General features: G+C 39.4%; 9 non-coding genes and 4 pseudogenes across 9 annotated transcripts; all 13 read right to left on the bottom strand.

Annotated features, from left to right (window-relative positions):
• Positions 1-8,615: 8,615 nt before the first annotated feature.
• LOC120069620 lies at positions 8,616-8,734 on the bottom strand (annotated as a pseudogene).
• Positions 8,735-8,917: 183 nt separating this feature from the next.
• Positions 8,918-9,036, bottom strand: LOC120069623 (annotated as a pseudogene).
• Positions 9,037-9,233: 197 nt separating this feature from the next.
• LOC120069617 lies at positions 9,234-9,352 on the bottom strand. The gene has a single exon (XR_005479602.1). It is a non-coding gene; the product is annotated as a 5S ribosomal RNA (ribosomal RNA).
• Positions 9,353-9,585: 233 nt separating this feature from the next.
• Positions 9,586-9,704, bottom strand: LOC120069618. Its single transcript, XR_005479603.1, has one exon. It is a non-coding gene; the product is annotated as a 5S ribosomal RNA (ribosomal RNA).
• Positions 9,705-9,901: 197 nt separating this feature from the next.
• LOC120069629 lies at positions 9,902-10,020 on the bottom strand. Its single transcript, XR_005479610.1, has one exon. It is a non-coding gene; the product is annotated as a 5S ribosomal RNA (ribosomal RNA).
• A 230-nt stretch (positions 10,021-10,250) lies between these two features.
• On the bottom strand, positions 10,251-10,369 carry LOC120069616. The gene has a single exon (XR_005479601.1). It is a non-coding gene; the product is annotated as a 5S ribosomal RNA (ribosomal RNA).
• Positions 10,370-10,547: 178 nt separating this feature from the next.
• On the bottom strand, positions 10,548-10,666 carry LOC120069627. Its single transcript, XR_005479608.1, has one exon. It is a non-coding gene; the product is annotated as a 5S ribosomal RNA (ribosomal RNA).
• Positions 10,667-10,886: 220 nt separating this feature from the next.
• Positions 10,887-11,004, bottom strand: LOC120069622 (annotated as a pseudogene).
• A 232-nt stretch (positions 11,005-11,236) lies between these two features.
• On the bottom strand, positions 11,237-11,349 carry LOC120069621 (annotated as a pseudogene).
• A 113-nt stretch (positions 11,350-11,462) lies between these two features.
• LOC120069628 lies at positions 11,463-11,581 on the bottom strand. Its single transcript, XR_005479609.1, has one exon. It is a non-coding gene; the product is annotated as a 5S ribosomal RNA (ribosomal RNA).
• Positions 11,582-11,802: 221 nt separating this feature from the next.
• LOC120069619 lies at positions 11,803-11,920 on the bottom strand. The gene has a single exon (XR_005479604.1). It is a non-coding gene; the product is annotated as a 5S ribosomal RNA (ribosomal RNA).
• A 209-nt stretch (positions 11,921-12,129) lies between these two features.
• Positions 12,130-12,248, bottom strand: LOC120069615. Its single transcript, XR_005479600.1, has one exon. It is a non-coding gene; the product is annotated as a 5S ribosomal RNA (ribosomal RNA).
• A 244-nt stretch (positions 12,249-12,492) lies between these two features.
• On the bottom strand, positions 12,493-12,611 carry LOC120069625. Its single transcript, XR_005479606.1, has one exon. It is a non-coding gene; the product is annotated as a 5S ribosomal RNA (ribosomal RNA).
• Positions 12,612-25,711: the final 13,100 nt, after the last annotated feature.

Below are 25,711 nucleotides of genomic sequence, written 5' to 3'. Positions count from 1 at the left end.
GTTGGTGCTCTGTTTTCAGGGTACTCCGCCATATCATCTTTATCTGGTTGTTGTTGTTGGTGACTGTTTCTTAGTCTTTGTCAGAACGTCCTCTCAATCTCTGGGTCGTAATTCGCCAGAGATTGAGAGCTGCAAAGAAATCAAAAAAATTACCGTTAGCACACTGAATTGCCAAGTCCCCGACAACGACGCCAAAAACTTGATGCGTTATTTTATGTGATGAAATAATGGAATGAAATGCAGTGATGGGAATGCATTAAGCAACAAGTTTTCTCAGCAGAATCCAAGTATAAATTCCACTGAGTTTCTTGGTAAGTCTAGGGTCGAACTAAGGGACTAGGGAAAACAGTATGCAGTGATAATTTTCAAGAAGACTTTGCGGTAACCAAATAATCAAATAGTTGTTTTGGGTTTTTATTTGCGGTATAAAATAAATGTATGCGACGGATTTGAGAAAAGATCGATTATGTGGTAGATGCACTAAGTATGCGGAGGAACAGGTTGAGAAGGTATTTAGCTAGCATTTCTCGGGAATGCGTCAAACTATGCGATCATGCTACACTCATGCGACAGCAAATCATTTTCCAATGCAAATGTGGTGCTCCTAGTTCTAGGACGCATGTGTTGAATGCAATAATGTCTATAGAGCTTATTTCTAAGTCTCCACTTTTTTCCTATACGATGATGCAAGATGCATACAAAGACAAGGTGATCGCACACAATCATATCCTATCACTAGGATGCATGCGATGCGTTAATAGCAAATAATGCTTATTCCTAAGCTCCTATCTCTTGATTATGTGTTCTAATCTGACTCTCCAGAGCCTAGATTCTAACCTGACTTTTCCAAGCCTATATTCTGCCTTTAGACTACCCTCCCGAGTATCTCTAATGGACGAATGATGCATACATAATACAAGGTAATTGCATAGAGTGAAGATCTCCAGTTATGCTAGCTAAGGGCTTCTCAACCCATTCGATATATTTAATTACTCATGCGTAATAAACAGAGAGTGAACAAATATAAAGAAGTAAATTCCATTTCTATAGATAAGTTTAAGTACAAAATGACAATGGAAGATAAGGATAGAGAGCCTGCTAGCAATCCCTTGCTTCCCAAGGCTTTTACATTGTCAACTCTATTCTGTTCAAAAGATATTCCTGCTTCCACAGGAGTTGACCCTCTCTCTAATCTCAACGCTTCCGGCACTCTTTCAAGTTCACCGGAATGATCTCTCGGCACAATCTCGCTTCTCTCGCTTCAGCCTTAAATAAAAGAAAAACTAAGAACAAGGCTATTCTATCTAAGGAAAAATTCTCTAACTATCCGAACTCCTTCACTAAAGATTTCCTTCGGTATTTATAAAGCTTCAAGGTGAAAGGCTGCTTCTCTCTTATGATTGCTCTGATGGGATGGCATTAAATCTCTGTCTGATGCGCTGAATATTTGTCACCAAAAAGTTGAGTGTACTTGCTACAGTAGTTCGTTAACGGCTTGTCAACTTAATTCGGACTCGACCATCATCAGCTTTCTGTTCCATCGTGATTAATTATGCTTTTCACCCAGATGCATCCACCAAGTTGCGCCGGTTCTATGCGACAATCCTTCTTGAGTAGATACTTACGAGCGCAAATCACCGCAAAGCCTTGCGGTAATGCTGTGTTCGATCGTTGATTTCTCGTTATCGCATTTTTCGCCTTGCGTCAACGCATATTCTGCACAAAAATATATAAGTTAACTGTTTTCATGCGATGGACACATGCGACTACAATGTTATGAACTTAATGCTTTTTGGACGCAATCTTACATATTTTATCAATGCAAACTTTCATTATTTAATAACTTAGCACTGTAATAACGTGCATTTCTGCCCGTTATCAATCTACAAGCTTCCTCCTCTACACTCATCTAATTTTCCTCATTCCAAAATAGTCAGAGCCCACGACTCCTGAGTTCTCTGCCTGAAAATACCGAGGAAACCATTGTGGTAGTGTTCGTATACTATTCAAGGGATTCTTGAAGAAAGTCATCAAAGGTAAGAGTTTCTAAAACCCTAAGTTTTTCTTTTGATAAAGAATGTTGTAATTTATGTAAACGCATATCTTGTTCTTTATTTACATAAAAATTGACATTCAATGAAAAATAGGAATTGGGACAATCTTCTTCCACTCATGGTTCCCTTCAATATGGGATCCTTCAGTTAGTTTATTGATTTGTGGTTAATGCAACTAATTTTGAAATAAAATATCACATATTTTATTACATAAATAAAATGCTTGTACATTACAATTACAAACTATAGAATCCTACAAGATTTAGAGCACCAACCCCAACAGGAGTGTCACGATGCTTCAAACTTTTGCATGTGCATCATCAGCGTAGCGTAGCTGCACTTCTCATGAGCACAATGGCACTTCAACAAAATTTCTTTTTTAAACCCTTGTTGTCTGCATTATTGAGTGGGTGACTCATTGGGATTTTGACAAAAAAGATAGGAGAGACATTTGAGCAAAAGAGCCACTGTGGGAGATCAATCTGGTGCTAATGACGAGAGTCAAGAGATCAAGATTGCAACACGGTGACAGTGAAGGGAGATCAATTACCTATTTTTCTTTCGTTCTTTCATTCCATGGTAAATCTTTGTATTATATTTATTATTTTGACAATCATGATTAGCTAATTCTATGAATTCTAGGGTGTTGTTCATATTATGAATTCATATTAAACTGATAATTAATATCTGGATTAATTATATGATGATTGGATTTTAATCTTTCTGTGCAAATTCTTTTGTTCGATTGGCCATTAAACAATCGTATTCTATGTTGAATTTTCTACTTAAGAAAGAGAAATTTAGCTAGATCTGAGTGATTAAACTATTATTTACTAATGCATGACAATGATTAAATAATAATAGGAGCTGGAATTGAAACATCTTAATGCGACATTTGTGTAATTATTAGGAAGAAATTCAAATTGGTACATTCATGCTAGAACGGATTGAGCTCGACAAAGGATATCCTGAATTAGACTTCTAGGCTTATTTGTTCTAACCAATTGATTCGTTTGTTAATAATAGTTTAGAAATCCATAACGGAACGACACTCTAGAATCGTGTTGCAATTGAATTGTTAGATTTATTTTATTGTTTTACTTAGCTTCAACAACAAATCTTTTTGTCAATTATCCAAATAAAATTAACGACTACATAAAAATAGTTAACCAAAAACTCTTCATCACCGATCTCTGAGGACGATATCCATCTCGAGATTTATTATTGTGATACGTACGCTTGCGTGCTATCAGTTAATTTTGTTACAAAGAGAAATTATATATTTCGTTGTCTGGTCTTGTACAATCTCATCATATAGGAAACCTTGACTCACATGTCTACACATGAATAATTTGGATCAAATCATTGTAACACTTATAACATTTGTAACACTTACAAAATGGGTCGTATCCATATTGTTATCAGGATAAGACACCAACCTTATCCATATACTATAGATCTTTTAGGTTACTACTTGAACATAATCCACTTGTATGTCAACCACATACTATTCAAGTTACATTAAATAACTTTGGATCTTAGTTTATTGGATTTTAGTTATTTAAATAATAAATAAAACTTTATTTATTTGAAAATAAATATACTTTATTTATTCAATAATTTGTTCACAAATTTACAGACTACAAGATTTAGAACATAAATCTCAACAATTACCCCTTGTCCTAAAGCTAGTGGGATATACAATACATGAAAGTAAAATAAAATAAACTAGGGTATACAATATACCAAGTAACATATCCCACTTTTCCTAAAAAAATATGATGCATATCTGGTAGACCTACCTTCTAGATGACCCTTGAAGACTTTAGCCGTGAGAGTCTTTGTAAATTGAGTAGCAATGTTGTGCTTCGTGGCTATCTTCATGACGATCACATCTCCTGGTACACAATCTCCCATATCTAGTTGTTCGGACTCCGAGACTAGCATGTCGTGACTGCTCCTAGCCCGAGTAAAGATAATTTATTTTCACTAATCCAGAACTTGTACTACAAAAGCAGCAAAGTGGTAACATTAAAGTCGAATCCACAGGGAGACTGTTGAATTAACGTAGTAGACCAATTAATGAATTCCAAGTAAAAAAGGGGTTTTGATTATTCTTGATTTTGATTACAAAATAAATTAAAAGCCAAACAGAGAAGAATAAATAAGAGTTAGCACAAAAAAGAGGATTGAATCAAATTAATGGAAAATCTTGGGATTAATTTGTATACTTTTTATTTTAACATTAGATACTAGTTAATTTCTTCAATTATGTGAACCCCTCAACCTATTAAAAATTATAATATCCCAATTAGCCAATTTTAAGAACAATATAAATCAGTCCCAATTCAGTTTTAAACTTTTCCTTCTCAGCGATATATTGAAGGAACTCTTATTCAAGAGAACCAGTGAGCAGAAGCAAGATCTTTCCAAGCCCATTGTGAACGAATAAACACATTCACAAACATACAAGAACATATATGCATTATAGAGAAAATTAAAACATGCTTTCTTACTGAAACAAAAGGAATTGAGAGACATAATACCTTTGAAGAACTCTTCTTCTGGAATTCTCTCGCTTTTGTGAGCAATCGTCTAGCAAATCGTCTAGTAATCTCTCGCTCGACCATTTAGTCTCTCATGAGGGCTATCGTATAGTCTCTCTCGTGAGCAATCAATTAGTAAATCAATAATGAAGCGATCGTTTATAAAATGAAAACTCTTTTCATTATATCTTTCAGTTATTAAAACTGAAATTAACCTCCCACTTGCACGGTTAATGGAGAAAATAAATAACCAACTAAACAATTATCTCGTAATTGTTTTTATTTTAAATAAATATAATAACTAACTTATCATATTATATTTATCACCTATAGTTTTAATATCACATCATATTTAATATTTAAACCATAGTTATTTTCTCCTTTACTTAATATAAATCATATGTGGCCCGCTTTGTAAAAGAGTTACAAGTGTTGTGACTTACTACAGATGATCTGATCTTGATCATTCATGTAGAGACATGCGAGGGGGGGCGTCCTATATGAATGAGTTTGTATAAGACTAGACCATGAACTATTATAGTCTCGTTATATAACGTCGTTCATGACAGAGAGTTCACTTCACTAGGATAACCATAGGTAACATGACCTCAATCCTGAGTAAGTTGGGAACTCCTGCCTTTGAGGACGATCCTTTGATTTTCCTGTGTATGAGTGGCCAGATTGCCGACCCAAACCTACCACTTTGGGCATTCGTCTGATTTGGGAGCTAAAAACTCAGCTACACAAGATGGAATTCACTCCTTCCCCGAAGCAGGGGTAAGTAGATAGATTGCTCCCTTAGGGGCTGATTTCGGGACTTGAACGATGTGGCACCACACACCTTCTCATGGCTCGAGAGGTGTCCACACATAGTAGGACTATGTTGTATTGTTTATTAGAGGGATCAGTGGTATTTAAGGAGTTAGATATAACTACAGGGGAAAAACGATAAATTGGCCCAACTGTTCTTACGAGCATATGTGAAGGGTTATCGTATTGTTGATTTGTTATATCCGATGGACATAGAAATATATCTATGGTAAGGAGAGTTCAACTGTCGATCTTTAGTGGAATGTCTGACAGTTAACAGATGGTGGATCTCATGGCTAAAGAGTTTAATCAGCTATTCACGTACCGTTGGAGTTTCGAGCCATAGGTCCATAAGGTCTCCTTGGTAGCTCAATGGATTCAAGTTGAGAATCAATTTTTGGGTCTGTTTGAAATGTTAAAATTGACAAGAGGGAGTTCGATTATATATGATATGATTGAACTGGTTAATTATATTTAATATGATTGACTTTATGTATGAGATACATTAATTGGAGGAAACTGGATATAAATATGATTTATATCTAGTGGAGGAGAAAATAACTATGGTTTATATGTAATATTAAACTATAGGTTAATGAATATATATAATTATATTTATTATTTTATTTTGACAATTATTGGATAATTGGAGGTCGTTTTCTCCGTAACCATGTGTTAGTGGGAAGTTCCAATCAGTTTTCTTAACCAAAAAATAAAATGAAAATTATTTTCATTTTGCAAAAGATCACGGAATTTGCTCGAGTGAAGTGTATGCTGCCCATCGCTTGGTAAAATCAGAGACTGCACAATAGCTCGAGTTTACTACACGATCGTTTACACTGTGCGCTTCTTCTAAACGAACGCCTACGTTTTACTAAACAATCGCTCAGCGTCGAGCATTTAATAAACGATCATCTAGATGATCGTTGCCTTTTTACTACATGATCGTGTACACTCTTCTAAATGATCAAGCATTTTGTCTATACGATAGACTAAGCCTTCTCCCACTTACTTGATTATTGTTACGAACCTCTTTTCCTCCTCCCCTCTACCAAATCCCAACAGAGCCCACTTTTTGGATTCTCAGACTGAGAATACTAAGGGTTCCTGATGCGTTATTTTATGCGATGGAATAATGGAGTATAATGCGATGGTGGAATATGCGTTGTGCTTGCAAGTTTTCTCAGTAGGACCCAAGTATAAATCCTACTGAGTTGCCTAGTAAGCCAGGGTCGAACACAGGGACTAAGGAAAATAGTACGCGATGGTAATTTTATATCACTTTGCGGTAACAAATATATCAAGGTGTTGGTTGATTTGTTGTTTAAGGTATAAAAAGTTTGCGGCGGATTTGAGAAAAGAGTAATTATGTGACAGATACACTGAGTATGCGGAGGAACGGGTTGAGAAGATCTTTAGCTAGTGTTTCCCAATAATGCGTTCAAGCTATGCGATCATGCTACACTCATGCGACGTTAGTTCATTTTCCAATGCAAATGCGGTAGCTCCTAATTTTAGGACGCATGCAATGAATGCGATAATGTCTATAAAGCTTATTCCTAAGTCTCTACTTCTTGCCTATGCGATGACGAAAGATGCACACAAGGACAAGATGACCGCATACAATCATATCCTATCTCTAGGGTGCATGCGATGTGTTAATAGCAAACAGAACTTATTCCTAAGCTTCTATCTCTTCATTATGCATTTCTAATCTGACTCTCCCGAGCCAGATTCTAATCTGACTTTTCTAAGCCTAGATTCTATCCTTAGACTACCCTCTCGAGTATCTCTAATGGACAAATGACGCATACATAATACAAGATGATCACATAGAATGAAGATCCCAGGTTATGCTAGCTAAGTGCTTCTCAACCCATTCAACAGATTTAGCTACTCATGCGTAATGTAAAGAGAGTGGATAGATATAATGATGCAATTTTCATTTTATAATAGGTTCAGAGTACAAAATGACAATGGAAAATAAGGGTAGAGAGCCTGGTATCAATTCCTTGCTTCCCAAGGCAACACTATGTTATCTCTATTCTGCCTAAAAGATGTTCTTGCTTCCGCAAGAGTTGACCCTCTGTCTGATTTCGACGCTCCCCGGCACTCTTCCGAGTTCACTCGCTTCCGCTTTCTAAGTGAAAAAAAGCCTATGAACAAGGCTACTTCTATCTATATGGTGAATTCTGTAAACTGAGCGAACTGAATGAACTCCTTCACTGAAGATGGCCTTCGGTATTTATAGAGCTTTAGGGTGAAGAACTCTTTTCTCTCATATGATTGCATTGATGGGATGGCATTAATTCTTTGTTTGATGCGCCGAATTTTTGTCACTAAAAAGTTTAGTGTACTTGCTACAGTAGGTCGTTAATGGATTGTCAACTTAATTCGGAATTGACCGTCATCAGGTTTCTGTCCCATCGTGATTTATTAAGCTTTCATCTAGATGCGCCCACCTTAATGCTTTGGCTCTATGCGGCCACCTTCTTAAGCAGATTTTCGCGAGCACAAACGATCGCATAGATTTATAGTCGCAATCTCTTAATACGCTCAGACGTTAATTTCTTTAGATCGCATTTCCGCCTCAGACATAAAAACTTTCACTACAATCCACTAAATTGGATGAATTTTTTTTTTCATTCCATATAGAATTTTGAGATCTACACGATGGCAAGTCACCGAAGGCGGCTTGCCCAACCTTACGCCCCAAAAACTGTCGTTTTGGCCAAGAAATTGCCTTACATAATCATATTTCCCAACATTTCATACCATTCAAGTTCGAAAAGAGAATACAAAATCTTCAATCAACATTTAAAATTCCATTCATCCTTCTTTTAAATCAATGTAGAATGATAACCAATTAAAAATTATTTTATTTAGTAACGACAATATTTCAGTTCATCCATCTTTAAATGCACATAAATGGTCACCCAACTTAGTACTACTCTTGCCCAACCACGCTTAACTGCAGAGTTCTGATGGGATCCGATGCATTAGTGCTGGTATGATCACACCCAACATGGAATGCATACAAATTCCATTTAAACCATGCGGGACACGTCACGCGGGCACGGGCACGAGCACGAACGGGGGCGGTTGCACGTCGTGGAGGCGGAAACGAAACAAAAAACTAAAATGGCAAAATTGAAAAGATTTTAGAAAATAGAAGAAGAAGAAGAAGAAGAAATAATGACAAAAAGGGGTGCAACACAAGGACTTCCCAAGTGGTCACCCAACTTAGTACAACTCTCGGCCAAGCACGTTTAACTGTGGAGCTCTGATGGGATCTGATGCATTAGTGCTGGTATGATCGCACCTGACATGGAATGCGCACAAATTCCATTTAAGCCATGCGGGACGTGTCACGCGGGCTCGGGCACAAGCACGAGTGGGGACGGTTGCACGTCGTGGAGGCGGGAAGGGAACAAAAAAATAAAATGGTGAAATTGAAACGATTTTAGAAAAAAGAAGAAGAAGAAGAAAAAGAAATAGTGACAAAAAGGGGTGCAACACGAGGACTTCCCAAGCGATCACCGAACTTAGTACAACTCTCGGCCAAGCACGCTTAACTGCAAAGTTTTGATGGGATCCGATGCATTAGTGATGGTATGATCGCACCCAACATGGAATATACACAAATTCCATTTAAGCCATGCGGGACGCGTCACGCGGGCGCGGGTACGGGCACGAGTACGAGTGGGGGCGATTGTACATCGTGGAGGCGGGAAGGGAACAAAAATATAAAATGGCGAAATTGAAATGATTTAGAAAATAGAAGAAGAAGAAGAAGAAGAAGAAGAAGAAATAATGACAAAAAGGGGTGCAACACGAGGACTTCCCAAGTGTTCACCCAACTTAGTACAACTCTCGGCGAAGCACGCTTAACTGTGGAGTTCTGATGGGATCCGGTGCATTAGTGCTGGTATGATCGCACCCGACATGAAGTGTACACAAATTCCATTTAAGTCATGCGGGACGCGTCACGCGGGCACGCTGAAGAGGTCGGAATGGCCATCGCGGCCCGCGCGGGCACGGGCACGAGCACGAGCGAGGGCGGTTCCATGTCGTGGAGGAGGGAAGGGAACAAAAAAATAAAATGGCGAAATTGAAACGATTTTAGAAAATAGAAGAAGAAGAAGAAGAAGAAGAAGAAGAAATAATGACAAAACGGGGTGCAACACGAGGACTTCCCAAGTGGTCACCCAACTTAGTACAACTCTCGGCCAAGCACGTTTAACTGCGGAGCTCTGACGGGATCTGATGCATTAGTGCTGGTATGATCGCACCGGACATGGAATGCGCACAAATTCCATTTAAGCCATGCGGGACGTGTCACGCGGGCTCGGGCACGAGCACGAGTGGGGACGATTGCACGTCGTGGAGGTGGGAAGGGAACAAAAAAATAAAATGGCGAAATTGAAACGATTTTAGAAAAAAGAAGAAGAAGAAGAAGAAGAAGAAGAAGAAAAAGAATAATGATAAAAAAGGGAGCAACACGAGAACTTCCCAAGTGGTCACCCAACTTAGTACTACTCTCGCCCAAGCACGCTTAACTGCGGAGTTCTGATAGGATCCAATGCATTAGTGCTGGTATGATGGCACCAGATATGGAATGCGCATAAATTCTATTTAAGCCATGCGGAACACGTCACGCGGGCACGCTGAACCGATCGAAACGGAAATCGGGGCCCGCGTGGGCATGGGCACGAGCACGAGTGGAGGCGGTTGCAAGTCATGGAGGCGGGAAGGGAACAAAAAAATAAAATGGTGAAATTGAAACAATTTTAGAAAACAGAAGAAGAAGAAGAAGAAGAAGAATAAATAAGGACAAAAAGAGGTGCAACACGAGGACTTCCCAAGTGGTCACCCAACTTAGTACAACTCTCGGCCAAGCTCGCTTAACTGCAGAGTTCTGATGGGATCTGATGCATTAGTGCTGGTATGATAGCACCCGACATGGAATGCACACAAATTCCATTTAAGCCATGCAGGATGCGTCACGTAGGCACAGGCACGAGCACGAGTTGGGGGCGGTTGCACGTCGTGGAGGCAGGAAGGGAACAAAAAAATAAAATGGCGAAATTGAAACGATTTTAGAAAACAGAAGAAGAAGAAGAAATAATGACAAAAAGGGGTGCAACACGAGGACTTCCCAAGTGGTCACCCAACTTAGTACTAGTCTCGCCCAAGCACGCTGAATTGTGGAGTTCTGATGGGATCCGGTGCATTAGTGCTGGTATGATCGCACCCGACATGGAATGCGCACAACTTCCATTTAAGCCATGCGGGACGCGTCACACGGGCACGCTGAACCGTTCAAAATGGCCATCGGGGACCGCGCGGTCTCGGGCACGAGCACGAGCGGGGGCAGTTGCACGTCGTGTAGGCGCGAAGGGAACAAAAAACTAAAATGGTGAAATTGAAACGATTTTTGAAAACAGAAGAAGAAGAGAAGAAATAATGACAAAAAGGGGTGCAACACGAGGACTTCCCAAGTGGTCACCCAACTTAGTACTTCACTCGCCAAGCATGCTTAACTGTGGAGTTTTGATAGGATCCGGTGCATTAGTGCTGGTATGATCACACTAAACATGAAATGGGCACAAATTTCATTTAGGCCATGCGAGACGTGTCACGTGGGGACACTGAACTAGTTGGAACGGCCATCGGGGCCCGCGCGGGCACGGGCACGAGCACGAACTGGGGCGGTTGAACGTCGTTGAGGCGCGTGAAGGGAACAAAAAAATAAAATGACGAAATTGAAACGATTTTAGAAAACAGAAGAAGAAGAAGAAGAAGAAGAAGAAATAATGACAAAAAAGGGTGCAACACGAGGACTTCTCAAGTGGTCACCAACTAAGTACTACTCTCGCCCAAGCACGCTTAACTGCGGAGTTCTGATGGGATCCGTTAGTGCTGGTATGATCGCTTCCGACATGGAATGCGCACAAATTCCATTTAAGCCATGCGGGATTCGTCGCACGGGCACGCTGAACCGGTCGGAACGGCCATTGCGGAGAAGAAGAAGAAGAAATAATGACAAAAAGGGGTACAACACGAGGACTTCCCATGTGGTCACCCAACTTAGTACTACTCTCGCCCAAGCACGCTTAATTGCAGAGTTTTGATGGGATCCGGTGCATTAGTACTGGTATGATCGCACCCAACATGGAATGTGCACAAATACCATTTAAGCCATGCAGGATGCGTCATGCGGGCACGCTGAACCGGTTGGAAGGGCCATCGAGGCCCCCGCGAGCATGGGCACGAGTACGAGCGGGGGCGATTGCACATCGTGGAGGCAGAAAGGGAACAAAAATATAAAATGGCGAAATTGAAACGATTTTAGAAAACAGAAGAAGAAGAAGAAGAAATAATTACAAAAAGAGGTGCAACACGAGGACTTCCCAAGTGGTCACCCAACTCAGTACTACTCTCGCCCTACACGCTTAACTGCGGAGTTTTGGTGGGATCCAGTGCATTAGTGCTGGTATGATCGCACCCGACATGGAATGTGCACAAATTCCATTTAAGCCATGCAGAACGCGTCATGCGAGCACGCTGAACCGGTCGGAATGGCCATCGGGGCCCGCGCGAGCGCGGGCACGAGTGGGGGCGGTTGCACGTCGTGGAGGCGGGAAGGGAACAAAAAAATAAAATGGCAAAATTTAAATGATTTAGAAACAGAAGAAGAAGGAAATAATTGACAAAAAGGGGTGCAACACGAGGACTTCCGAAGTGGTCACCCAACTTAGTACTACTCTCGCCCAAGCATGTTTAACTGCAGAGTTCTGATGGGATCCGGTGCATTAGTGCTGGTATGATCGCACCCGACATGGAATGCGCACAAATTCCATTTAAGCCATGCAAGACGCGTAACGCGGGCACGCTAAACTGGTTGGAACGGCCATCGGGGTTCGCCGGGCACAGGCACAAGCACGAGCGGAGACGGTTGCAAGTCGTGGAGGCGGGAAGGGAACAAAAAAATAAAATGGTGAATTTAAAACGATTTTAGAAAACAGAAGAAGAAGAAGAAGAAGAAGAAGTAGAAGAAGAAGAAGAAATAATGATAAAAAGGGGTGCAACACGAGAACTTCCCAAGTGGTCACCCAACTTAGTACTACTCCCGCCCAAGCACACTTAACTACAGAATTCTGATGGGATCTGATGCATTAGTGCTGGTATGATCGCACACGACATGGAATGCGCACAAATTCCATTTAAGCCATGCGGGACGGGTCATGCGGGCACGCTGAACCGATCAGAACGGCCATCGGGGCCTGCACGAGGGCGGTTGCACGTTGTGGAGGTAGGAAGTGAACAAAAAATATAAAATGGTGAAATTGAAACGATTTTAGAAAACAGAAGAAGAAGAAAAAGAAGAAGAAATAATGACAAAAAGGGGTGCTCTCGCTCTCTCCAACTTTCTCGCTCAAACTCTCGCTCTCTCCCACTTTGTCGCTCACAATCTAGCTCTTTCCACTCTCGCGCTCTCCAACTTTCTCGCTCTCTCCACTCTCGCTCTTCCTCACTTTCTCGCTCAAACTCTTGCTCAAACTGGTCTCTCCAATCTCATTCTTTCCAATCTCGCTCTCTCCCATGTCCTCTCTCATTTTCTCTCCAATCTCGCTCTCTCCATTTTTTCTCCAACTTTCTCTCCAATCTCGTTAGCTACTGTGAATATGGTTTATCTTCGTGCAACTTCCACACGAATTTTCCCAAATAATTTTCCATATTTTCCTCAGTTCTTCAATCCTTTCTTCACTATTCAAGATTTAAGTCTTCAAGGTTTTCTCTTATTTTTATCCTTTTAGGGTCCTCTCTACTGGTACTCTAAGATCAAATATGGTTATCATAACTATAATACCTAACCGTTATAGTTTACATTCACTCTTACTAATTGTTGATCCATAGAAGGTGACAATTATTACAGTTATTATGACAATTATAAAATTATTAGATTATTTACATAACATAGGATTTAACTTTCTCCTAATTAACCCCTTAATCACTTACTTAAGTAGAAAAATGGAGATCCGGGTTTCACAAGTACGTTGCCCTCCAAAGTGCCCTTCATATGGTGAATCGTGGCACTGTGACAATATGCATTGTTGAGCAGCATCTGGTACGCATAATCGAATGATTTGGTCTATACCTCTTTTATACAGATTCGGCTCATCCCAATAATAGTGTCTGCATTCATTCTTGAGCTTCTTCCGTTGATGGTAGGTGTAATCTTCAGGGAATTGTTTACAAACCAAGTAATTAATGATGTTCGCATACCAGGGAAATTCTTCTATGTAGAATAGCTGCTCATCTAGAAACATAACACTTACCTCAGATTCATTGCGTTCAACCTTAGGATTTTCCACGGGACAAGTGATTCGCAACTTGATTCTCTGTCCCCTTTCGATCAATTATTTCAATATCAAATTCTTGAAGGAAGAGAACCCATCTGATCAAACTTGCTTTGTGTCTTTCTTTGTCATCAAATATTTGATTGCCAAGTGATCAATATGAATGAGTACCATGGTTCCCAATAGATATGCCCAGAATTTTTCCAACGCAAAAATCACAGCCAAGAGTTCTTTTTTAGTGGTGGTATAATTAATTTGAGTAGGGTTCAGAGTTTTACTCACATATGCGATGGGGTGCAAAATAGTTTTCTTCTTTCGCGCTAATGCGGCTCCCATCGCATACCCACTTGCGTTGCACATGATTTCGAACGGCAGTGTCCAATTTGGCATAATGAAGATGAGCGCGGTAATCAGTGCATCTTTTAAAACTCGGAATGCGTTGAGGCAATTGTTGTTAAATTCAAACTGTCTGTCCGCCTCTAACAACGCACTCAGTGGTTGTGCAATCTTAGAAAAGTCTTTAACAAATCGTCTATAGAATCCAACATGCCCCAAGAAGTCATCATGCACCTCTGGAACGTGTTCGACACATTGCAAAGGCCAAATGGCATGTGGTGAAAAGTAAATGTCCCATATGGGCAGGTGAATGTGGTCTTGTCTTGGTCTTCAGAAGCTATCATGATTTGATTGTACCCGGCATATCCATCCAAGAAGCAGTAAAAATCATTCCCTGCTAGTCTGTCTAGCATTTGATCAATGAATAGCAGAGGGAAGTGATCTTTCTTTGTGGCCACATTCAATTTTCAGTAGTCCATACATATGCGCCATTTAGTGATGATTCTTTGCGGTATTAATTCATTGTTCTCATTGGGGACTATCGTCATTCCACCCTTCTTCGACACACATTGCACGGGGCTGACCCACGTGCTGTCTGTAATGGGATAGATAATGCCCGCATCCAGCCACTTGATAATCTCCTTTTTGACGACCTCCTTCATCGTAGGGTTAAATCTGCGTTGATTTTCAATAGTTGCTTTATGGTCGTCCTCCAGACGAATGTGGTGCATGCAGTACGCGGGGGTAATTCCTTTGATATCAGCAAGAGTCCAGCCAATTGCTCACTCATGTTTCTTGAGAATGCTTATCAACGCATTCTCTTGATCTGCGTTGAGCGTAGAGAAATTATCACCAGTAGCTTCTCATTCTGCCATAGAAATGCGTACTTCAAATGTGTTGGTAGGGTCTTTAGTTAAAGTGTTGGTGGTTTCACGAGGGAAGGTTGCGTTGTTATTCTTTCTTCTTTTGGCTCTTCTTCTTGCGTTGCGATCGTTCCTTCTTCTTTGTTTGTTTTTGCTACGATCGCATTGCAGGTAGCTACGGATGTGTTGGCATCCTCTTCTTCACACTCTTCATCAGACTTTTCTTCTTCAATCAAATTCAGGTCATCGTCAGAATCTTGTAGGTCTTCCTCATCCGGGAATTTCATGGCACGAATTATATTAAATTTGAGCTTCTGTCTGTTTATGCTCAAAGTGATTTCTCCCTTGTGCACATTAATTTGAGCACGACCCGTTGATAAGAAAGGTCGCCCCAGAATGATGGGCACATCTTTGTTGGCCTCATATGAGCGAGAAAATGGGAGAGAGCGAGATTGGAGAGAGCGAGACCAGTGAGAGAGTGGGAGAGAATGAGAGCAGCCTGAACACCTCATTCGAACGCCATGCCCATGCGATCGAAGGAACTCGCCTTTGCATTAAACGGCCGGGCAAGTATTTATGTGTTGAATTTGGCCACGTTCTTATAGATTATATATTGAAAACCCTAAATTGAATACAAACAAAGATTGAAGATGCAAGGGCAAACGTCAACCAAAATTAGGTGTCTTATTAAGAGAAATTCTTAAACCCTAAGAAATTGTGGTGGATGCGTATGGAAAGAACTACTTGAGCCAAAGTGAGGTAAGCTTGCGTTGATGAGGGGAGAAGTAACCACTTGGCCATGCAGCCAAGTAGGTGATGTCAACACCATAGGAGGTTTGGATGCCTATAAATAGAGCCTTTGGGATTTCATTTTCAAATCACAAATCATAAAATTCGTGAAAAGAGGGGGAGAGTAGAGTGCATTAGATAGTGAGGGTAGAGGAGAATGCATGAACTTGAGACAAAGAGATCTCCCAATATACTAGAGCGTTTGATGTAATTCTAAATCCATCTGAAAGATAAGAGAGTCTAGTTTTCATGGTGAGGCTTCTGGAGAAGAAGCTCTAAGGAATTGGGCTGGAGAATGAGAAAAATACAGAGGGGTCGAGCTATCGGGTAAGCTGGGCCAGTCTTGATATTTGGATGATTCCGGCTAAACCATGAAGCGTTATGAGCTAATATTTTATGGTAAAGTTCTTGAGACATTTTAGAATATTTTTGTAGAAGGAAGTATCTCAAAATAAGGTTTAGAACTATGAGTAATCTAAGCTGTAAGTTGGATCTGGATTCTAGGGGTAAAAAGGGAGCCCGAGGTAGAAAAGGGAACTATTAGAAAGGCTCCTAAGCAATTAAGTGAGTGTTATAGCTTTGATAATTAACACATAGTGTGAGTGTTATAGCTTTATAGTTTCGATATATCGTGAGTGTTATAGTTTTATAGTTTCGATATATTGTGAGTGTTAGGTTGCTTTGATAAATAAATGCTTAGTAGGAGTGTTATTATAGCTTGGATACGTACTGTGATTGTCATATAACTTTGATATATTATGAGTATCATATAACTTTGGTACGTATGCTGAATGTTATACAACTTTAGTATATAAATGCATATTATGATTATTTACTTAGCTTTATACTATGATATAGGATTATATGCATATGTAAATGCAAAATCCATGCTTTTGATGATAGGATGATATTGTTTTTGTGTGACTGTGGAAACTGAGATTATGCCCGGGATATAGTTAGCATGCTTAACAAAAGGTTCTTGGCGGGAAAAATAGTCGGCTTCGGTCGGCGGGAAATAATTGTCGGTGACGACCGGCGAGAAATATAGTCAAGTACCTAAGCATGACTAGTGGGATAAATAAAAATAGTCAGTGTGCACATTGGTGGGAATTGGGGTCATAGGAAGGTTTCCATAGATGATTGTATTGATTGATGATATGATATGCATGCCACGTATAGCATTTTGAAATAAAGATTAATCATCGCTTGAATAAATCCATGATCATGCATGGGTACACTGTGATTATTATTATGTGATCGATTTCCCAAAAATGATGATTTTCAAAGTGATTTCTATCTTAAAAGAACCACTCATTGAGCTTAGTAGCTCACACTCTTCAAAAAATTTTCTTAATCCCCCCCCAATTACACTTCTGGAGGGTTTTTACGGTTGTCATTGTAAACTTGTTGTTAAGTCCTTAAGTTGTATAAACGTTATATCACTGTCGTAATAAAAGATGGGCCTACTTAATCCGTTATAGTTTATCTCCTTGACTTAATCATTCTGCTGTGTATAAATTATAGTATGGTATCAGAGTTATTCCGCAAGAATCATTAGGTAGTAAGTGTCAGCTCAAGGGTTGATAACTGCTGCAGTCACATCCCTCTCCCAGGCTAAGAAGGTGGTCTGGGGGCGGTGTGTGACAATACTGTAGCCAAAGTTTTGCAAAGTGGATTCTGTTGGCCTTCATTATTTAAGGATGCTGCCGACTACGAAATGAAATGTGATCGGTGTCAATGCACAGACAACATTTCATGGAAGAACGTAATGCCAATGAATACTATCTTGGAGTTGGAACTATTTGACATATGGGGGATTGGTTTCATGGGACCATTCCCTCCTTCAAACGGTAAGCACTATATTTTATTAGCTGTCGACTATGTCTCCAAGTGGGTTGAGGCAATTGCATGCGCCACAAGTGATGCGGCGGTAGTCTCCCAGTTCCTCAAGAAAAATATTCACTCGTTTTGGCACTCCCCGTGCCATCATAAGTGATGAAGGATCACACTTTGTCAATCAAAATATCAAGGAGCTGCTGTGCAAGTACAATATCCTCCACAAAGTGGCCACCGCATACCATCCGCAAACGAATGGCCAAGCTGAAGTGTCCAATTGAGAAATTAAATTGACACTTGAAAAGGTAGTAAAGCTTTCACGAAAAGACTAGGCAACAAAGCTTGACGAGGCATTGTGGGGATACTAGACCACATTTAAAACACTCATTGGTATGTCCCCCTATGCGCTGGTATTTGGTAAGGCATGTCATTTGCCTTTGGAGCTAGAATATAAGGCATTGTGGGCAGTAAAGAAGCTGAATTTTGATCTGAAGAAGGCAGGGGAAGTGCGGAAAATGCAACTGGTCGAGCTAGAAGAATGGAGGAACAACGTATATGAAAATGCAAAGATTTACAAAGAGCGCACCAAGTGCTAGCATGATCAATGCATATGCAATAAGAACCTTCAAATCGAGCAAAAAGTCTTGCTTTTCAATTCACGTCTGCAACTCTTCCCGGGAAAGCTAAAGTCACGTTGGTTCGGATCGTTCATAATTCGACAAGTACTTCCGCATGGTGCGGTGGAATTATCAAATGACGACGGAACCAACATATTCTCAATGGACAGCGAGTAGAGGCATACCATGGAGAAGACTAACATTGTCAAGTCGACTCCATGGAACTAAGAGACTTCGAATGAAGAATGAAGTAGGTGGTCCCTGCATTATCAAATGATCACAACTTATCAGGGACACAAGTTTTGGGAAATCTCAAGTCTTCAACTCTTTTCTCTACTACTCAAAATTTTCACTATCTTTTCAATTCTGATTTATCCTTACTTTACTATCACTATTGTTTTAAAAAAAAAAAAAAATTGCGATAACGATTTTTATTTTGTTTAAAATAATTTGACCCTCTCTTTGTTTTTCTTACAACGATCGAGGCGCTGGATTGTGGAAATGTTATGTGAAGCAACACTTATCTTATTACATCACCGTAACCCAACGAAGAGTGATTGTCACAAATATGGATGCGTCAATACAATGCGAGCGATAGCGCAAAATTTGGGGGTGTACTCTTCCTTAGCTCTATTTCCAATTTTGCGCTATCACATTATATTTTAGTTTTCAAAATTTTATCACCGCATCCTCTTTAATCACCGCAATCATTTGACATAGATAAATTTAGTGAGTTACCGCATTCTGTTTCTTATCCAAGTATGATTTCAATGATGATAAATATACTTCTATCTTTCGTATAAACTAGAGTCAACTTAGTCTTAAAATAGTCACCTCATGAAATATTTCTAGAAGTTAGGGGTTTGCTAGCTTTCTTTCAAACTCTCTTTACAAGCATTCTATAACCATCGCATGACCTATAACTTCTTTTGGCAATGAGGACATTGCCGCATTTTAAATTTGGGGGTGAGGTATTTATTTTCGACTTTGCTATCTTCTAAAACAAAAAAATGTTTATCTCCTGATGGTCATCTATATATTTCTCGTAGTGTCTTATTCGATGAAGTGTCTTTTCTATATGCATCATCATCCACTTCCCACACTTTAACCTCACATATCTCTGACGCAACGTCTATTTCTCTTATATTGTCTATTCTTGATTCAAACTCACATAACCATAATAGTAATTGATCTACTTTGTTCTAGTTTCTGCTAACTATGAGAATCCAAGTCTTATTAATGTGTATCCTTTAGACGCAGGTTCTTGTCACAACTTATAGGGTGCTACTACTGGTTTCTCTCTTTCTAACAATGATCTATCCCTTACACTCTCTACAGATGATGCATCTTCTTCTTTACATGTCGAGCATAATGAGAATATTGCTCATATGGCTTCTTCCCCTTCTATTGCTACTACACTTGTAGTATCAACACGTCCTATGATGATTAGAAGTAAATGTGTTATTTTCAAACCTAAAGTTTACCTTATTGATTATACTCAACATGAATCTTGTAATGTTAAGGAAGATCTCAAACACCCTCACTGGAAGAAAGCCATGGAAGATGAGTATAATAATTTGTTGAGAAATAGGACCTGGATTTTAGTTCCTAATCCTATTGATAAAAAGATTGTTGGTTGTAGATGGGTGTTTAAAATTAAACAAAATTTGATGGCTCTATTTCTTGATACAAGGCTCGGTTAGTAGCCAAAGGATTTCATTAAACTCCTAATATTTATTGTATTGAGACATTTAGTCCTGTTGTTAAGCCTATCATTGTTCAAATTCTCTTAACCTTAACCCTTGCTCTTATGAAAGGATGGACTAGCTTGATGTTAATAACACTCTTCTTCATGGCTATCTCCAAGAATCCGTTTACATGGAACAATGCCAAGGTTTTAGAGTCTTTGGTTCTCAACCCTTAGTTTTTCATCTAAAGAAAGCTTTTTATGGCTTGAAACAAGCCCCTATGCCAGGTAGGAGTGGTTGAGTTCATGTTTACATTGTCTTGGGTTTCAGACTTTCCAAGCTGACTGTGACACCCTTTTCCCATATTTTCCACTAATCCAAGAAGAGATGTGACGACAACAATTGCCTATTTGAAAACTATTGTCCTACGAACTCTTGCAACATGTTTCCTATGCACCTGCTAGCTTGATAGACAGTGCAAAACTTGTACCAGATACGTTCTACATTTATAACTACTTAACATCACAAGTGTCAACATTCAACATTCACAATGATTTACATAAACAGTCATATCGGGAACATACATTAGTATACACAATCTTAGACTCAAGCCTCTACCTTGACCCCGTTAACATGTACATATACAATCAGGGTTCTAAGAACTTAATGGACCACCTATGCTTCAACTCTTTAGGAAGATCCTGTTAACTACTAACTGACAGATCTACTCGGCTCCGGGATGTTGACAACTACCTGAAAAAAAACATTTAAAGAAAGCATGAGCTTAAATATGCTCAGTGAGTGACTATCGTGAAAAACATTTGAGATTCATAAATATCATAATTGAATGTTATCTTATAAAAGATCTTCATGTTCTCAATCAGGTTTTGAAAATAAAACTAAAAACATGGAATCGTATTAACTGAAAATCCCTGAAATAAAGTTCATCATTATCATGCTGTAAAATACCACTACTTCATTGTCAGAACATGAGGGATAGCTCTTTTCCTTAATTCCTAATATTTTCGCCTATGATGGAGTGAGAGCTTGCTCAATCACCTCCCAGTCTGAGTTGAGAGAAAGCCCTTTTGCTCGATCTCACCAACCTCAATAACATGGTCATACGTGCATGTAGAGCTGAACTGGGTCCTGATCACCTTACTGAAGGAAATCAGACATGATAAGGATTTCATTGAGCAGTGGAATGATCGTTCCAAATTCCATTCGTATTTGAGCATATACAATTACAATCAAGAAACAAAAACTAAGCAGTTATGCACAATACAAAATTACAACATGCTTAACAAAGATCAAGGGAAAGATTTTACATAACTTTGAAGACTCATCTTCAAACACCCTCGATCACGAACGCTCGGACAATCTCCAAGTCTGCAACACATGAACGCTCGAACACAACAACTGCAACAAAGCACGATCAATCAACAACCACCACACGAACACCACAAACTCAACGAACGGCCTCCAAAACCTTGACTTATGTCGAGTTGAGTATGACACCACAACAATGGCCACCTTGATATTCTCGGTGTGAGAATCTAGAAGCGTGGGCTTTGTGTGGACTTGGTTAGAGAAACAGACCAAAGGAAACACAATCGTGTAAATGATTGAGCAAGTGGGAGATGACAGAAGTCTATCGTATATACGATGCCCAATCGTTTAACGAATGCTCTGCAATCGTTTAGCAAAAGCTCCACAATCGTTTAGCAAAAGGCTAGCTGAGTAAACTATCATGTATAGTGTCACTCCACGATCGTTTAGCTAAAGGCTAGTTGAGTGAACTATTGTGTAGTGTCACTCTACGATCGTTTAGTCTCTCTTCAGCTATCGTTTAGTGAATTTAATCCACTTGACAGTGATTTCGTGAGTTTCCTCCGAGACTAGAAATCTTAATTCAACAACTTTAACAGAGGTACTAAATTTAGGAAAACATGTTTTCTTTTATCTCACAGTTATCATGAAACCACCAATAACCTCCCACTCAATTGATTATTAGAGAAAAAGATATAATTATCCAGTAATTATGATTATTAAAAATATATATGATAACCAACTTACCGTATTGTATTTATAACCTATAGTTTTAATATTTCATCTCATGAAACATATAAACCATAGTTCTTTTTCTATTTTATGGTACTTAATATAAATCTCACTTACATTAATCATTCACTTAAGGTATCTCATACCTCACACTAATCATATCATATATAATCGAATTTCCTCTTTTCTATTTGAACATTTCAAATCAACACTAAAAACTAATTTTCAACTCGAATCCATTGAGCTACCAAGGGGACTTTATGGACCTGTAGATCGAATTTCCAATGGTACATGAATAACTGACTAAACTCTTTAGTCACGGGATCCACCATCCGTTAACTGCCAGGCACTCTACTAAAGACTGACAGTTAAACTCTTCTTACCATAGATATATTATGTGTCCATATCAACCAATCAACAGCGTGATAACCCTTCACAGATCGCTCGTAAGTATAGGGTGCCAATAATCGTTATGCCCCTGTAGTAACATCTAAATCCTTAAGTATCACTAATCCCTCTAATAAACATGAGTCGTAGTCCTACTATGACTGAGTCCTCTCTTCCAAAGAGAAGTTCTGGCCACTAGGTTCAAGACTTAAAATCAGCCCTTAAGGGAGCAATCTATCTACTTAACCCTGCTTCGGGGAAGGAGTGAATTCGATCTTGTGTAACTGAGTTCCCAGCTCCCAAATCAGACAAATCCTCAAAAAGGTAGGCATATTGAGTTAGAAATCTGACCACTCTCACCCATACTAATCAAAGGACCGCCCTCAAAGGCAGGAGTTCACAAAACACTCAAGATTGAGGTCATGTCATCTATGGTCGTTTAGGTGAGATGTAAGTCTCTAGTATCAACGGCGTTATATATAGAGACTAGTTATCTCGTGGTCCGATCTTATACAAGCTCTTTGTATAGGACACCCTCGCCCGCATGTCTCCACATGAATGGTCAGGATCTATCATCTGTAGTAGTTCAGAACACTTACAAAACTCTACAAAGCGGGTCGTATCAGTAGTGTCACCAGGATCAGGCATCCCTCCTTAATCCTTATACTAGAGACCTAGTTAGGTTATCACTTAAGGCATGATCTACTTATATATCTCATATACATGCTTAAGTTTACATACAATAACTATGGAGCTTTGTTTATTGGATATGAGTAAATACCAAATAAAATAACTCTTATTTTATTCATAACAATGTGTATAGATTACAAACTACGAGACTTCGGGAGAATTAGGACACCAATCCCAACACTTACCATACCTTTGGTGTCAAGAATCTCGAGCATAACTGAAATATGGGTACCTTACCATACTTTGGTACCAACATTGTAGTAGGGTTCATACAAGGCACAAAATTTTTATGAATATAACAGAACGTATATATGTTTAAACATTCCTCATAATTTCATATTATCACATGGTGCCTTGTAATTAAAAAAAAAATAAACATGCCTATAAAAATCCTTTATTGAAATCATCATGCTTCATACATAAATATAAACATACCAAAAATGCATGCTAAATTCATATTTTAAAACTCATTCTTTGAAGTCATAGATCATGTAATCAACACATGAGTAAGCATGCGTAAGAACTTGCTTGATAAAACTTTATCATGCTATAATATGGCATAGGTTTACTAGATAAACGCATGCTAAGTTCATAACTCATTTTATCATTAAAAACATGGATCATGCGATCAACATTCTTTTAAAAGCATGTGTCAATTAAAACATGATATGAAAAATGCATTTAGAATGCCTATACATTTAAACTATTCATGAAATTGTCTTTGAAAAACATTCATTAAAATTAGTCACCCACTGTCTTAAGCTACTCATACAAGGGGTTGTAAGCCTCACCTACTTGTGTCTGCCCTATAATAAGAATAGGTCCCTAGATTAGTATCATTAACTCTCTTTTGAGCTTAACATAACACGTATCTTAACATTATCACATGCATAATCTCACCGCTTCATGACTGAGCTCATTGCATATCTTATACATAGCCTTTTTACCTTTCACTTGGCTTAGGTCCAACCACCTTCTCTATCAATTGCACAAATTCATGCGGACATCTATGCGTCTATGCGATAATCGAACCTTGTGACATTGCGACGTTGAAAAGTAGACCGCAAGGGGCGTTGCCAAGTTCTACCGAGCTTCCACGCAACCCAGGAGGATCAAGTAAGGAGCAATGTCAGGTTGTGACATTGTGAAGTGGAAAGACTATGGAGGGAAAAAAGAAGGATCAGAGTAGAACAACTTCCATCGCAACCGAGCCCGAGATTGCGATAACGAAAGAAGAAGAAAGAGAAAATGAAGCAGTGGAATCTGAGGTTGCGTCGACCTCAAAGTCAAATGAAATGGGAACCATGAAAGTCCAGTTACCACCTTTCCCTCAGAGGTTAAGAAAGAAGAAAAACAAAGAGGTACAGTACCAACGCTTCTTATCGATGTTAAAGCAATTACATGTTAACCTTCCTTTCAATGAAGCGATTGAGGAAATGTCTACCTATGCCAAGTTTCTGAAGGACATGGTAACTAAGAAAAGAGGCATTGAAAAATTTGCCACAGTCGCATTAATGCAAAGTTCCAAATCCATTATCCCACCGAAGATGAGCGATCCTGGGAGCTTCACTATTTCTTGCTCCATAGAAGGACTCTATATTGGGCAAGCCTTGTGTGACTTGGGGGCCAACATAAATTTGATGTCACTGTCAATCTTTAGATAATTAAATGTGGGGCAATTTGTGCCCACATCAGTTACTCTCCAATTGGCTGACAAATCTCTGGTTCATCTAGAAGGTAAGGTGAAGGATGTGTTGATCACGATTGATAAATTTATTTTGCTAGCTGATTTCATCATTCTAGACTATGAGGTCGACAAAGATGTGCCCATCATTTTGGGGCGATCTTTCTTATCAACGAGTTGGGCTCAAATTGATGTGCACAAGAGAGAAATCACTTTAAGCAGAAATGGACAAAAGCTCAAATTTAACATAATTCATGCCATGAAATTCCCGGATGAGGAAGACCTACAAGATTCTGACAATGACCTGAATTTGATTGAAGAAGAAAAGTCTGATGAAGAGTGTGAAGAAGAAGATGCCAATGCATCCGTAGCTGCCTGTAATGCGATCGTAGAAAAAACAAACAAAGAAGAAGAAATGATCGCAATGCAAGAAGAAGAGCCAAAAGAAGAAAGAAAAACAACGCAACCTTCCCTCGTGGAACCACCAACACTTGAACTAAAGACCCTACCAACACATTTGAAGTACGCATTTCTAGGGCAGAATGAGAAGCTGCCAGTGATAATTTCCTCTGCGCTCAACGAAGATCAAGAGAATGCGTTGATGAGCATTCTCAAGAAACATGAGTGAGCAATTGGCTGGACGCTCACTGACATCAGAGGAATTAGCCCCGCATACTACATGCACCACATTTGTCTTGAGGACGAACACAAAACAACTATTGAAAATCAATGCATACTTAACCCTACGATGAAAGAAGTCATCAAGAAGAAGATTATCAAATGGTTGGATGCGGGCATTATCTATCCCATCACAGATAGCACGTGGGTCTGCCCCGTGCAATGTGTGCTGAAAAGGGGCAGAATGACGGTAGTCCCAAATGAGAACAATGAATTAATACCGCAAAGAACCATCACTGGATGGCGCATATGTATGGACTACTGCAAATTGAATGCGGCCACAAAGAAAGATCACTTCCCTCTACCATT

Source organism: Benincasa hispida, unplaced genomic scaffold (assembly GCF_009727055.1).
Source record: "Benincasa hispida cultivar B227 unplaced genomic scaffold, ASM972705v1 Contig514, whole genome shotgun sequence".
Lineage (NCBI taxonomy): Eukaryota > Viridiplantae > Streptophyta > Magnoliopsida > Cucurbitales > Cucurbitaceae > Benincasa > Benincasa hispida.
Note: the sequence above shows the minus strand (reverse complement) of the source record. Positions and strands in the feature narration are given on the sequence as shown.